This window comes from Neofelis nebulosa, chromosome 1 (assembly GCF_028018385.1).
Source record: "Neofelis nebulosa isolate mNeoNeb1 chromosome 1, mNeoNeb1.pri, whole genome shotgun sequence".
NCBI lineage: Eukaryota > Metazoa > Chordata > Mammalia > Carnivora > Felidae > Neofelis > Neofelis nebulosa.
This window is the reverse complement of record NC_080782.1, coordinates 69,498,154-69,514,027: the sequence shown is the minus strand read 5'-3', so window position 1 is coordinate 69,514,027 and position 15,874 is coordinate 69,498,154. Positions and strand designations below refer to the sequence as shown.

Here is a 15,874-nt window from a genome sequence, read left to right as displayed (position 1 = left end):
AAATATACATACATATTAAATGTGGATAAAATTATTTTGAATATATCATCGTATTTGATCATTATGCATATTAAACAAATACCCAACAGAATAAACTAAAGAGAACCAAAGTATTACTAACTTGCTCAGTGTTTGTTGTAGGTAATATAGAAAACAAAAAGCAAAAGTCAGCTGATTCCTATATTAGCATGGGACAGTTAACTGAAACGTGATGGCAAATAGGATGCCAAAATGACTATAGACATTTAAGGAACTGAGTAGAATTTCCCTTTCTTAACTTTTATGATCTTTTGCATTGTCAAGTAATTTGCATTGTTGATTAAAAATAATTATCTTCAAAAAAAAAAAAAAGAAAAGAAAATAATTATCTTCTGGAGTTTTAACTGGGAACCAAAGAAGAAAGTGGTTCATTTGCTTTTCAAGAACTATGATTCTTATAAATCAATTAAAGAAACATCACATTTCTATTTTATGGATTTATTTTCAATTTTATTAAACTAAAGAATAGCACCAAGATTTTAGATTATCTCTATGGAAGTAGTTAATCCTCACAGGTTTTTGTATCCAAGGGGCAACAAACAAAAAAAGAAAAAGAAGAAAATAATAAAGATTCTTTTGGAAATTTAAAAAAAAAAAGAAGAACTTTACGTTTATAAGCATGGTACATGCAAATTTCTTTTAAAATCCATAATCTTGAAGAAACTAAGATTCTGAAAGGTATAGCCAGCTACCATAATCTAGGACATGACAGCTGAGCTGAGACTCATCCCAAACTTCTGACACTCCAGATTTCTGACACCGAGTCTAGTTCAGTGCACATATATTCATCTATAATGGAGCCATTTTGGTGCCGTTTTTCTTCCTCCTGTTACCTAATTTTTTCATCCTTCACCCTTTTGGGGGGGCTTCTATTATTTCTTCCTATAAGTAACTACTTAGCAAGTACTTAAAAAGAACTATTCACTCAAAACAGTAAGAAACACCTGGATCAAACATAGGAATAATGTATTAGATTAGAGACCTCTGTACCCATGAACATATTATCAGGCTACTTTTGATAGATGTGAGGGGTAAAAAGCAAACTGACTCTAGGGTATTATATTCATTTCTGGACCAGATTAATGACAGAAAAAAATCAATCAAAAACACTCTGGAGAATCTTAATATAATTCTGGCTGGTATAACAAAGGAAGTTACAAGTACCTAACTGAGCTATTTTCATTAATGTATATACATTTGCTTCTAAATTAATTTGCATAGAAAGCCAACAACTATATTATTCTTTTTATTCCCGGCTAAGGCATATTATTACAAAAATTGGTTTCTAAAACTGCACATTGTAACATACTTTAGCACCATTAATACTTTTACAAAATCTCGCATGATTTCTAGTTCCTGGGTCTTTTTTTCACTATGTTCAGCCACAGATGGATTTTAGACCATTGGCTCAAATGGGATATACCTTTGTATTTATGCTTCAAAAATGTGAGGAATGTTCCCATGAGATTTTCAGCTCCTCTGTTTAAGTAAAGACTTTTACACAGTCAAAGGCTTTTTGGCTGAAAAGTCCAGCATGTTGTTTTAGCCTGTCCAACCAAAAGAAATAGTAGCAACCCAAAAGGGAATAAACAGAATGAGGAAATAGGAATCTTTTAGTTAAACATATACAGAGCTAGATTAAGATTTATTTGTTGGATGGGAGCAAAACTTCCTGGGAAAAGTAGCAACATTTAACTTTCAAAAATCATGGTAACCCTTTATCCTAGTTATTTGTGCTTTATGAAGATCCTCATATAAAGTTAGAAGATTAGGTCTTGTCTCTACAATTAAAAACTATTTTCTACAATCCATACAGATTAAGTTTTGATTGCTGAGACAGTATTGACAGAGAAGAAAATGATTAACTTTTCCCATGTTTGTTGGGTATAAAGTAATCTTAGATCACAAAATATAGCTCATATCCAGGAAATATTTGACCACAGGGACTCTTCCTTCACCTCATACTTAAAGTTCTCAGCTCTTCTCACACGTTATGAACTGAAGCCATTGTCCTCTGCCTCCCCCCCACCCCCACCCCCGCATCCCCAAGGGCACTGACAGCAGCTCAGCCAAAGGCTACATTAAATGGAAGGAAAATAGAGTACCTGTAGCAGTTCCTCTCTCAGCTCCCGGCAGTCTCTGAGATCCCAGGCTCAGGGCCAGTTGCCTAGCAACATATCCAGGTGTAACCCCTTCCCACCCCCACCATGAAGTACTAATATACAAATGTAACTAAAGTAATTCAGTATCAAAAAAGAGACAACTCATCAATTTTAAATGATAACAAGGACAGGGGTTATCAAAAATTTTAGAGGATCAACATAATGGAGCATCACTTTTATTAAGAATATATGTACTATAGGGGCGCCTGGGTGGCTCAGTTGGTTGAGCGCCGACTTCAGCTCAGGTCACGATCTCGCGGTCCGTGAGTTCGAGCCCCGCATCAGGCCCCTGTGCTGACAGCTCAGAGCCCTGAGCCTGTTTCAATTCTGTCTCCCTCTCTCTGGCCCTCCCCCATTCATGCTCTGTCTCTCCCTGTCTCAAAAATAAAAAAAAAATTTAAAAAAAACGTTAAAAAAAAAAGAATATATGTACTATATATTCAGGTAAAAACAAAAATAGCACAAAAATACACCAGGTGAATATGAAAATAAAATATGTTTTACTGGTATTTGACTAATAATGTGACAAACTAATTTTCCACTTTTATAAATATCAACCAAATACAAAGTGTTTCTGACACTGGATATATTATCAAACAAGATGGTAAACTCCAAAGGAGTAAACACTTTGACTACTCAAATTGCTAACACCATGACTATTAAAATTTATGCATCATAAAATACATTACTAAGTTGTGTTAGTATGTTGAGCGGATGGCACAAACTTTCCATCTTTTCTAACTTTTAAACACTGTAGGTAGTTGCTGACCTACCAGCCAAATTTTGCCCCTTTCTTAAAAATAGAACCCTATTTGGGGCGCCTGGGTGGCTCAGTCGGTTAAGCGTCCGACTTCAGTTCAGGTCACGATCTCGCGGTCTGTGAGTTCGAGCCCCGCATCGGGCTCTGGGCTAATGGTTCAGAGCCTGGAGCCTGTTTCCGATTCTGTGTCTCCCTCTCTCTCTGCCCCTCCCCCGTTCATGCTCTGTCTCCCTCTGTCTCAAAAATTAATAAACGTTAAAAAAAAAATTAAAAAAAAATAGAACCCTATTTGTACCCAGATAATGGGAATGAATTCTTCAGAGCCATCACAAATGCTTCTCTTCACCAGGCATTTACTTTTCCAGCCTTCCTTGTAGCTAGTCATGAAACCAGTTATCCTGTCAGTTTCACACAAGGGACAGTCTTCTGGAGTGCTTCCTGGAAATCTTTTGTTTTATAAGGTGGACAGACTCTTTAGAAAAAAAGCCAGTATCATCCCTTCTCTTTCCTCTTGCCTTGCAATGCTACGTGAGTCTGTGATGTCTAGAGCTAGAAAGCTCTTTTAATAATGAGATAACAAGCATAGGAATAAAAATCCAACATCCCTGAGAAGTAGAATAGAAAGATATAAAGAGACAGAATCTTGATGACATCTGTGAACCAATAAAAGTCTCTGTGTTCTTCATTAAGCAAGATAATAAATAGCTTCCATCCTGTTAAGTGATTTGTTTACCCTAGTCTAATGTAAAAATCAGATGGGTGAGGAAGGAATGAAATTATGAGACAAGTGTTGTCCAAGCCTTGGGCTATTAGGGAAAATGGCATCACATAATAGAATTTGTTAAGGAGAGAATTAACTACCCACCAAGCTGACCAGAAAATTTCTGCTTTTAGATGTGTCAATCAATAAGGTATTTGAAGGAAGGATGAGTAATATGGATAGATACCAGTTCCGAATTTTGAGGTGAGAATAATAAATAAAGGAAAAGATCTAAACAATTACTCAAGTTGAAGTGTGTTAAATGTCATAGGGTAGAGTGAAACAAAAAATAGCAATGGAATCATTTTAAAAATGGAATTAGATATGTCCTTTGTAGTACTAAGGACAATGTGCTGTCTCATGACTGATGACCATCAGATCCTAAAACAGTAAATGTCAGCAATAAAGACAATCTTCTGGATCTCTGCAGGGATGAAGGGTTTTCAAATTTTGGAATCATGATTTACCTAACTTGAAAGATAATGATCCTCTGGGGTTTGAGAATAAAAATTGAAACAATTACGAGTACTTATTTTCATTTTTTCAGCCTACTAAGCCAGAAGGAAATTTATTGAAAGGCAGCTTCCTATTAGAATCTCTGTCATCCCTTTCCAACCTGTGTTTGCCTGTATACTAACATTCAGTAAGATACTTACTCATGTATAAGAATGATCTGGAAATTCCTTCTAAAAATCATTTTGCTACATGTTTTTACTATGGTGTGTTTTTCAGGAATTTACCCAGTTTTTAAAAATTTAATGGTGTTCTTGTTAGTTTTCAGTGTTAACTAAAATGTGGAACATTATTTACTTTTAATGAACTTCATTCATACTTTCTAGTAAAATATGACTGCATCTCAGTTTTTATGATTTCCTGTTGATTGCAGTATTTAATGTAATGTAATTATATTCACAAATAATGGGTTTAATTGTACAGGGATACTTTAAAATATGCCCAAATGATAGAAGTAATTAATATTTTCAAAAATAGTTCTTATAAAACTAAGACATCTTATATACTAATGCATCTTCTATATCAAAAAATATGGCAAAAAATATGGCAAAAGGTAAATATCATAGTCACAGATACATATACAAATATATAGATATTTTATATTCTGTTATGAAAATCTATTAATCCAGACAGACTAGTTATTTTACTAGTAGAATACAGAGAATTTTATATTGTTTTATGTTCAAGAAAATGCCTGCTATTTTTCTAAGTTTTCTTGACTATAATCCTCCAGATTTTCTATAGAATAGACTTGCCAACTTCTATTCTTTTGACTATTCTCTTAGAATTACATTTAATTTCTAGATTAATTTAGGGAGAGTCTATTTCTTTATAATATGTAAATTTATATTCATTTATTTCAAGTCTTCTTTTATGGGGTTTGTTCTTTCATATAAGAATTCCTTACAATTTTGCTGTTTTTACACTATTACCAGAGGGGTTTTTTTTTCCTGTTTAGTTTTTACTGATATGTTGTAAAGTTATTGACAATAATGTTTCTTGTAAGTAACCATTTTATTTAATTAGTGCTAATATTATTTTCATACTTTTGGCTATTCAAAATAGACATTGGATCACTCATAAGTGCTTTTCCAATATTATACTTGCTTTTTTCTTTTTGTTTTATATTGGCGAGGATATCAGAATGTGGTAAAATATAAGCAATTAATATAGAAATCTTTGACTTTCAGTTAATTTAAATGGGATTATTTTTAGTTATTCTTAAGGATAATGTTAATTTTGGTTTCTGATGAATACACATCAATTTAAGAAAGTACCCTTATATTTCTTGTTTTTACCCTGTTTGCTTTATCTTTTTTGAAAAATCAGGCATGTGTTTTTAGTTGAATCAATTCCATTTTGGCATCTATGAAGAACAGCTCTTATTTCCTGGGGTGCTTGCATGACTCAGCTGGTTGAGCATCGGACTCTTGATTTCAGCTCAGGTCATGATCTCATGGTTGGTGAGATTGAGTCACCTGTCGGGCTCTGCACTGTCAGCAGATTGTCTCTCTCCCTTTCTCTCTCCCTCTCTTTCTCTGCACCTCTCCTACTCATGCTTGCTCTCTCTCTCTCTCTCTCTCTCTCTCTCTCAAAATAAATAAACAAAAAAAAAGAGTGACTCGTTTTTCCTTAGTTATAAGATATTTAAATGTCCTAATATTGGTCTCTCCTTGGATTCCTAGAATGAACAGAATAAATATGGTATGCTGTTAACACACTGCTGAAATTGGTCTATTGGTATTTCACTTAGGATTTGTACATGTACATGCATTCATAAGACAGAATGGTATGTTTTGAATATTCTCTTCACCAAGTTTAGGAATTGGGAGAGAACACATTTTGAATTCTAGAAATTATTCTCCAAATTATTCCTAAATATAGTATTGTGAGTTTAATTTGCCCAGTACATTCTAATTGTGCACCTAATGCTAGATATATTTTGAGTGAGTATGTTCATGCAGGTATATAAAGATAACACTGACCTGTGGCAACAGGTCAAGAGCTCTTCCATCTTATAATTGAAAGTAAAATTGTCTAAAAAGTAAATATTCTTCTGTATTAATATACATTTTATTACTTTTCCCTGATAACTGGTTGTAAGGATACCCAGAATAAACCATATTTTAATGACAAGGTTTGGGACCAGCAACCACTCTAGAACATTTGAGAGGGAAAGAGATATTCATTATGATTCAAAAATAATTTTAAAAATAACTTTATTAAATTACTCTTCAACTCAACTTATAATTGTTTTTGCTAACTATAATTATCCTCAACACATTGAATGGTCTTTCTCAGTTACCTAACAGGCTGGAAGGTATTAAGTTTAATTCAATACACATAAACTTGATAGAATGCTTACTGGATGTAAAGAGCAATGTTAATATTAATATGCAGGATGGTTATGAGTTGTTAGCATTTAAGGTACTCCAACCTGTGAGTGAGGCAGATTTAGATTTTATAAGAGCATAAATAATTTTGAAGCCCTCTTTTACAAAAACTATAAAAAATTCTTGGGGCACCTGGGTGGCTCAGTTCGTTAAGCGTCCAACTCTTGATGTTGACTCAGATCATGATCCCAGAGTTGTGGGATCGAGCCCCATGTTGGGCTCTGCTTTGACAATGTGCAATCTACCTGGGATTGTCTCTCTCCCCTTCTGTCTGGTCTTCCCCTACTCATGCATATTCTTTCTCTATCTCTCAAAATAAATATATGAACATTTTTAAAAATTCTTATTTTTGCAAGTTTAAAAAAAAGACATTTTTCTGTGAAGGGATATTCCCTATGGGTATTAAGGAGGGCACTTGTAATGAGCACTAGGTGTTACACGTAAGTGATGAATCACTGAATTCTACTCCTGAAACCTATATTGCACTGTATGTTAACTAAATAAAATTTAAAAAAAAATAAAAAATAAAAGGGTCCTATGTGGTAAAATGTCCTGAAAATTAAATGTCATTAGTTTCTCTGTAAATAAACCTGTGCTCATGGGGAAATTGAAGGAGATTTTTCTACGGATAAGTTAATGACATTTTTGAAGTAGGAATCCATAATCATCACAATAAGCCCTACCTTCAGTGAACTAAAATTCCAAGTGTTCAAGATAGGAGTAGATAGGATGTGTTTACTTTGCAAGTCTAAATATTCTGATGTCCAAATTAATTTTCCTCACATGAAAGTTGTCAAATGCTACCAGAAACGTCCAATGTTTAAAGAGAAATACAAATTTATCCTGAAATCCAATGCCTTTATTACTGTGTATATTACACATTACATTCCAGGACCAAGGATCCATTTCCGATAGGCTGGTTTCCATAATAGCTTCATTAACTATTCATGCTTATTTAGCACTCACCATCTTTACTTGCCTCATCCCCAGTTCTTCCCTTCTCCAAATTCAGAAGTAAGCAAAATTGCCGCTTCAAACTACAGATTGAAATCCTACTCTCCATAACCACATGATACCCATGTTTATCCAAAGTTGCTTTTAAATTGTTTTGATGTTGCATGAGTCATTAGTATAGAATGATGCACCAAATACACATTCACATTATAATGAGTAAACAAAAACAACTCCTTTCTTGTGGATTGAAAAGAATTTGTGCTAAATATTTTGGAAAAAAAAAGAATGAGAAAAAGTGAAACATTTATACACATACAATGGGTAAAGATGGTGTTTAATAACCATTTTGAATTGAAAATGTCATCTCATAATTAGATCTCAATACAGTATCCATGTCCTTTTCTTCATCCATTCAATATTCAATACTTGTTTATTTAGAGGTACCCTTAGTCAATGCCTTAGTTAATATACGATGAGGCATGAAAGGCTAAAATATGTTCTCTGACCTAAGAGAGAACAAAATTTGGTAAAAGAAGCTTTACACAGATTGTAAGTTTCTTCACAATATTCATTCTCCCCTTCTTCCTTAGTAATATGAATCACTACCCTAGCTTGGCTTATTGATACTTAACTTAAAAAACAAAACAAACTCTCCTTAGGTGTGGCCATATGATTACATTTAAGCCATTGAGTTTACAGCGGTAATGCTATGTGTACTTTCTATTAAGAAGACTTAGTAGAAAATGGATATTATTATTCCCTTCTAAACCCTCAGAATAGCAAAGAAAATGAACCTGCCTCCCTGAGAACCTCTTAATCCCAAAACCAACTTTAGACTGCCTATTTCTGGATTTATTTTATGTAGGAGAAAAATAAATTTTCATTTTGTTTAATCTAATGTATTTTTTACTACATGTAGCCAAGTCTACTCCTAACAAACAAAGAGATGTAAAACAATTATTAAAAATACAAGCTATAATTTGACCAAGTCCACTGGAAAGGTACAAAAGAAAGTTCAGAAAAACATGAGGTAACATATAAGCAAGGAGTCTAGGTATTAGGGAAGATTAAAGGTTTAGTGTTGAAGCTTGCAAAAGTTAGTAAATTAGCCTTTCTGTTCCATATATTTATCTTATATGTTCCACAACAGATAGCATATAGAAATATGAGAGGCAGAGAGAATAAATATCTAATATCCTTATTCAATTGGACTGGATTATCTATTTTCTCTTTAAGCCATTTATAATATTCTCTATACTTTCCTGCAAATAAAGAACAAACAGGTACATTTCATGTTGTCAGTATCATGATATCAACTGAATATTCTATTTTTTTAAATCTCACAAGCCTGATGGAAGTGGTAATTTTATCCGAGTAGGGGTTAACTAATTTTCAGTGACTGATATTTGGTGCATTAAGTAGCACCTGCCACCTATATTAACAAGGTATGAGATTGTTTTGTATGCATAGGGCTTTTCAGGAATAGTGAGGTCAGTGATACCTCTTTTGAAAACTATAGTTTGTTTAAAAGGATGACAGAAAGAAATAAAGAATGATATACCCAGCAGGATAAGTTATAGACCTACAAATACATCCAAAAGAAAGCAGGGCATGTAGATCTTCAGACTGACGATTTCTGAATTCTTCCTTCATTTTAAAAATACAACTGTGTTTTCTAAAAGATATAGACTAAACTTAGAGATAGCATATGTGAGAGAATAGATCAAATATAAATCTCCAAACATATCCTACCTAGAGCACTAAAAATAATATAATTTATCCTGGAGTAAGTAAAAGATGATTACGGCAAAAGTTGTTTTTTTTTTCAATATATGAAATTTATTGTCAAATTGGTTTCCATACAACACCCAGTGCTCATCCCAAAAGGTGCCCTCCTCAATACCCATCACCCACCCTCCCCTCCCTCCCACCCCCCATCAACCCTCAGTTTGTTCTCACTTTTTAAGAATCTCTTATGCTTTGGCTCTCTCCCACTCTAACCTCTTTTTTTTTTTTTTTTTCCTTCCCCTCCCCCATAGGTTACTGTTAAGTTTCTCAGGATCCACATAAGAGTGAAACCATATGGTATCTGTCTTTCTCTGTATGGCTTATTTCACTTAGTATCACACTCTCCAGTTCCATCCACATTGCTACAAAGGGCCATATTTCATTCTTTCTCATTGCCACGTAGTACTCCATTGTGTATATAAACCACAATTTCTTTATCCATTCATCAGTTGACGGACATTTAGGCTCTTTCCATAATTTGGCTATTGTTGAGAGTGCTGCTATAAACATTGGGGTACAAGTGCCCCTATGCATCAGGACTCCTGTATCCCTTGGGTAAATTCCTAGCAGTGCTATTGCTGGGTCATAGGGTAGGTCTATTTTCAATTTTCTGAGGAACCTCCACACTGTTTTCCAGAGTGGCTGCACCAATTTGCATTCCCACCAACAGTGCAAGAGGGTTCCCATTTCTCCACATCCTCTCCAGCATCTATAGTCTCCTGATTTGTTCATTTTGGCCACTCTGGCAGGTGTGAGGTGATATCTGAGTGTGGTTTTGATTTGTATTTCCCTGATGAGGAGCGACGTTGAGCATCTTTTCATGTGCCTGTTGGCCATCCGGATGTCTTCTTTAGAGAAGTGTCTATTCATGTTTTCTGCCCATTTCTTCACTGGGTTATTTGTTTTTCAGGTGTGGAGTTTGGTGAGCTCTTTATAGATTTTGGATACTAGCCCTTTGTCCGATATGTCATTTGCAAATATCTTTTCCCATTCCGTTGGTTGCCTTTTAGTTTTGTTGGTTGTTTCCTTTGGTGTGCAGAAGCTTTTTATCTTCATAAGGTCCCAGTAATTCATTTTTGCTTTTAATTCCCTTGCCTTTGGGGATGTGCCGAGTAAGAGATTGCTACGGCTGATGTCAGAGAGGTCTTTTCCTGCTTTCTCCTCTAGGGTTTTGATGGTTTCCTGTCTCACATTCAGGTCCTTTATCCATTTTGAGTTTATTTTTGTGAATGGTGTGAGAAAGTGGTCTAGTTTCAACCTTCTGCATGTTGCTGTCCAGTTCTCCCAGCACCATTTGTTAGAGACTGTTTTTTTCCCATTGGATGTTCTTTCCTGCTTTGTCAAAGATGAGTTGGCCATATGTTTGTGGGTCTAGTTCTGGGGTTCCTATTCTATTCCATTGGTCTATGTGTCTGTTTTTGTGCCAATACCATGCTATCTTGATGATTACAGCTTTGTAGTAGAGGCTAAAGTCTGGGGTTGTGATGCCTCCTGCTTTGGTCTTCTTCTTCAAAATTACTTTGGCTATTCGAGGCCTTTTGTGGTTCTGTATGAGTTTTTTAAATAGCTGTTTTATAATTCTTCATTTTTATAATTTCATAACTAATATAAAGCCAGTGGATGAAGAAAATGTGGTATACACTCACAATGGAATACTGTTAAGCCTTAAAAATGAAGGAAATTCCATCATATGCAACAGCATGGATGAATCTTGAGGACATCATGCTGAGTGAAAGAGGACCCTCACAGAAAGGCAAATACTGCATGGTTTCATTTACATAAGGTATCTATAATGGTCATATTCATAAAATCGAAGACTATAATCAAAGAGTATGGTTTCCAGAAAGTGAGGGAAAGGAGAAATTGGAGTTACTAACCAAGAGGCATAAAGTTTCAATCAAACAAGGTAAGTTCTAGGGGCGCCTGGGTGGCTCAGTCGGCTAAGTGTCCAGCTTCGGCTCAGGTCGTGATCTCGCGGTTTGTGGGTTCAAGCCCTGTGTAGGGCACCGTGACAGCTCAGAGCCTGGAGCCTGCTTCGGATTCTGTGTCTCCCTCTCTCTCTGCCCCTCCCCGCTCATGTTCTGTCTCTCTGTCTCTCAAAAATAAATAAACATTTAAAAAAAAAACAAATTGGGGCGCCTGGGTGGCGCAGTCGGTTAAGCGTCCGACTTCAGCCAGGTCACGATCTCGCGGTCCGTGAGTTCGAGCCCCGCGTCAGGCTCTGGGCTGATGGCTCGGAGCCTGGAGCCTGTTTCCGATTCTGTGTCTCCCTCTCTCTCTGCCCCTCCCCCGTTCATGCTCTGTCTCTCTCTGTCCCAAAAATAAATAAATAAAAAAAAACAAAAAAACAAAAAACAAACAAGGTAAGTTCTATAAATCTATTGTACAGCAATGTACCCAGAGTCAACAATAATGAACTGTACATTTAAATTTTTAAGAGGGTAAATCTCATGTAAAGTGCTCTTTCCACGATAAGATTATTTTTAAAAAAGAAAAAGACAAATAGATACATTTGGTTAACTTCCATATATATATAAAATACTCGGTGGTAATTTTAGATTTGTCAACACAAAAAGTTGTGAATTAAGATTGCCTGAATTCTATCACTAACATGATTGTAGATTTTTAAAGGAGTTAAATATTTTCCATGTATAATAAATACAACCTTGTTACCGTATACTTTTCTGAATAACCTTCACCAAGGTAAAAGTTATGCTGAAGATTTAATACAGTACCATTAAGAGTTTCAATTGGTTCTAAGATTCCAATTCACTTACATTTGCTTTTTAAAAAGGAATTATTGCTCTGTGCTAATGTTTTTTCAAAACCAAGTTAAAATGAATCAAAATATAGCATAAAAAGTTATTTTACAACTGAGACCTATATTTCATTCACCACTATCATTGCATAACCAGATTAAGAAAATAATTATCAACAGAAGAATGAAAAGAAGAATGTCATATTTACTTTCTTTCATTCATAGACAACATTGAATGAAAAAATACTTGGGTCTCACATCATATTATAACACTGAAATAAATTATTACAAATTCTAAGTTAACAACATTATGACCTCCTAGCAAACTTAAGAGGCTAATTATAAGCCATATTGGAAATATGTTTTTTATGTATTACGAAAAGTTTGCACAGGAGCTTGGCAGTAAGCAGAGATGGGAGATGATGGCAAAGTGAAGAGGTGGAGAAAGAGAACCAATGCAATTATCTTCAAATATTTGAAGGGCTTGCATGTGGGAAATGGAATAGACTTTTTTTTTCTTATTGCCTCCAGGAGGCAAAACCTAAACCAAAGTTAGAAAAATAGATTTCATTTTAATATAAGGAAGAATTGTTTACAGTGTTTAAAAGTGGAACGACCTGCTTTGGGAGATAGGGAGTTCCAGATCACTGTTGACTTTTTTTTTTTCTTTTCTTTTTAAATGTCTATTTATTTATTTTGAAAGAGAGAGAGAAAGTACGAGCAGGGAAGGGACAGAGAGAGACAGAATTCAAAGGAGGCCCTGCACTGCCAGCACACAGCCCCATGTGGGGCTCAAACCCATGAACCGTGAGATCATAACTCGAGCTGAAACCAAGAGTTGGATGCTTATCTGACTGAGCCACCCAGTGCCTCCTGTTGACTTTTAGGCAGAATATGCCTGTGGACTATTCACAAATGGTCTAGCAGAGATTTGTACATTGAGTGAGACTACATGATCAACAAGAATTTTACTTTTCTATGATATATTTGATTCTTTCATTCATTGTATGTTTCTTACACAAGACACACTAAATCGGTGTCTGAAGGTTTCTCACAGAATACACCATTTTCAGGTGTTAATTTCAAAACACATATTCCAGATAATAAAGGCTTGTTAAAAGCTTCTCATTTTATCATATGTTAACTAACATGAATTAAAAAAAAAAAAAACTATCATTTTAACACTCTGAAAACCAAAGTAGGAGCACAGAAGATGGTGTTTAAAATATAGCGTACAACACAAAGCTATGTTTCCCTCTTTGTAAAATTATATATAAATCACCTGACATTATAAATAGTCTCCAATTGGATGCATAAAGGTCTGCAATAACAAGTAAGAGAGATATTTTCCTCTATGATTAGGACAGCATTTTAGCAGCTTGCTTAACAGCTAAATTTATAGGTTAGGTTTTCTGTAGGCTTAATAATACAGATTCCTACACTCCAGTTTTAGGATTTTTTGATTCAAAATTTTAGAACAAGTCCTAAGAATTCAGATTAGAAATAAAGAGCACACATGACACAAAGTCTATGAAAATGCTTTTCCAAACAGTGCTGTAGGATAATGACTATCAGAATTTCTCACAGCCGTCTTCTTCATTCTTCAACATGCAAATGGATAATTTTTAAAATTTTTCATTCAGCAGGTCAACTAACCTACTTAGTTCAGCATAGTGAGGTAGTCAGTATGGACTCTGAAGCCAGACTGCCTAGGTTAAGTCCCAGATGTACTGTTTCCTAAATATATTTCCTTGGACAAATAAACTCTTCATGTTTCAGTTTTCTCATCTGTAAATTGAGGATTATATGAATAACTAGGTAGAGTCTCGTTGTAATGATTAATGAATTAGCCTAGAATAATACCTGACATATAGTAAGAGCTCAATAAATGTTAATTAACTATTATCATCCTTTATGACCCATCAAGGCAAAATGATTCCCAAAATTGGAATTTCAACAGGGATCAAGCAAAAATTCTGTGCATTTAAATAAATTAATTTTTATCACCTTCCCTCATGTTTTTCCAGCTCAAAATTGTCTCATCTAGAGACTATGCTGCCACTATATTGTACACCCAAAACAAACATAACACTATGTTAACTAAGTGGAATTAAAAACTTATAAGCAAACAAGCAAATAAATAAAATGGAGTCTCTGTTGCAAAAATTTGTGTTTCAGATAAGGATTAGTCAGGCACCTGAGCATATTCAGATCTGCCTACAGCACAACACCCATTGGGAGGCATAACTGAACTGCCATAACAAAAAACCGTAGACTGAGAGTCTTAAAGATGGGAAATTTATTTCTTTTCTAGCCAAATCCTTGGCTAGGATTTCCAAGATCAAGGTGCCAGCTGATTCTGTTTATGGTGAGGGCTCTTTTCCTGGGTTTTAGACGGCTGCTTTCTTACTGTGTCCTCACATAGTAGAGAGAGTGAGCTCTCTGGTGTCTTTTCTTACAAGGACACAAATTCAAACATATCAGGCCCCACCATCGTTATTTCATCTCCGCATACAGTCACATTGTGGGCTATGGTTTCGAGATACGAATTTTGGGGGACACAGTTAAGTCCACAGTAGCAAATGTTAAATGTATAATTGGTATATATAAGCATATGTAGAAATTTCTATTCAATCAACTAAAAGGCAGCACTTCAATCACTGGCCAGAGAGCTCACTCTAGACTTATTATATGTCTGATTCTATGAAAAGCTTGTGTGACACAAAATCACAGAATGAAAATGGAACATGCTAAATAGTCATTCTTCTAGATTCTTTAAGTTCTGCTCCCATATCAGATGAGATCACCAGGAAATTATCTTCAAGGAAATTATTATTTTAGTGTCCTATAACATTGCCTTTATAAAACTATGATTTGAGGTTTTTTCCTATTAAAGCCTTGATAACACAATTTGACTTATTAGTAAAAAGACTATTTATATATTATATATACCATTTAAAATATTTTTCACTGTCATTTATATCTTTATATATAAATAAAACAGCATCCCCAGGATATAAAGTGTACATAGTACTAAGTGTTAGGAAAAAAAATCCCTCCTCACTGATGTTTTCTCACTATAATATTAACAACTACATTAACAACCATAACAGCTATTAACCTTTATTGAACCTTTCCTATGCACAATGTACTACGCCACGCATTTGTGTTTCTATATTTTTTTCTTATAAAAAGCGTTATGATATGAATAGTAGTCTTATCATAATTATCGAGTAATCATTCAGAAAAATTAAATAATTTGATGTAGGATTCCAAGATACAAATTATAGAATTAAAATACAAATCTGTGTGACTTCTGACCAGTTCTCTCACTCTAAACAAAAAATTTACTTACTTGAAGGATAAAAGTATGGGAAAAAATCATTTTCAATTAAATACAGCAACAGCTCCAGGTTAAGTCACTTTCCAAAAAAGACAAACCTATTCTCCCCAGTAATCATTTGACAATGCCTGCACAGATTATACTACTTTTGGAGCTTTTTCTTCTGTGGTCTTACAAAACTGGTGATCATTATCAATGATACAGGACAACCCAGAAAAAATCATTTTCCTCATGTGGAAAAATCAATCAGTGATGCTGTAAGAATCAAGGTATAAAGAATCACATCAACACAGTTTTTAAAACCTATCATTTGATGGTAAAAATAGTTGACTAGGCATTTGTACCATCATGTAAAGCAAAGGAACATATGGTAATGACTGATACAGGAAAGCCAAAAATCCTGT

The 15,874-nt window shown here is 34.6% G+C and overlaps 1 protein-coding gene across 6 annotated transcripts in view; it reads right to left on the bottom strand.

The window, feature by feature from the left end:
- The window catches only part of TMEM232 (transmembrane protein 232), a 219,725-nt gene that overhangs the window by 127,768 nt on the left and 76,083 nt on the right, over positions 1-15,874 (bottom strand). The window lies entirely within an intron of this gene.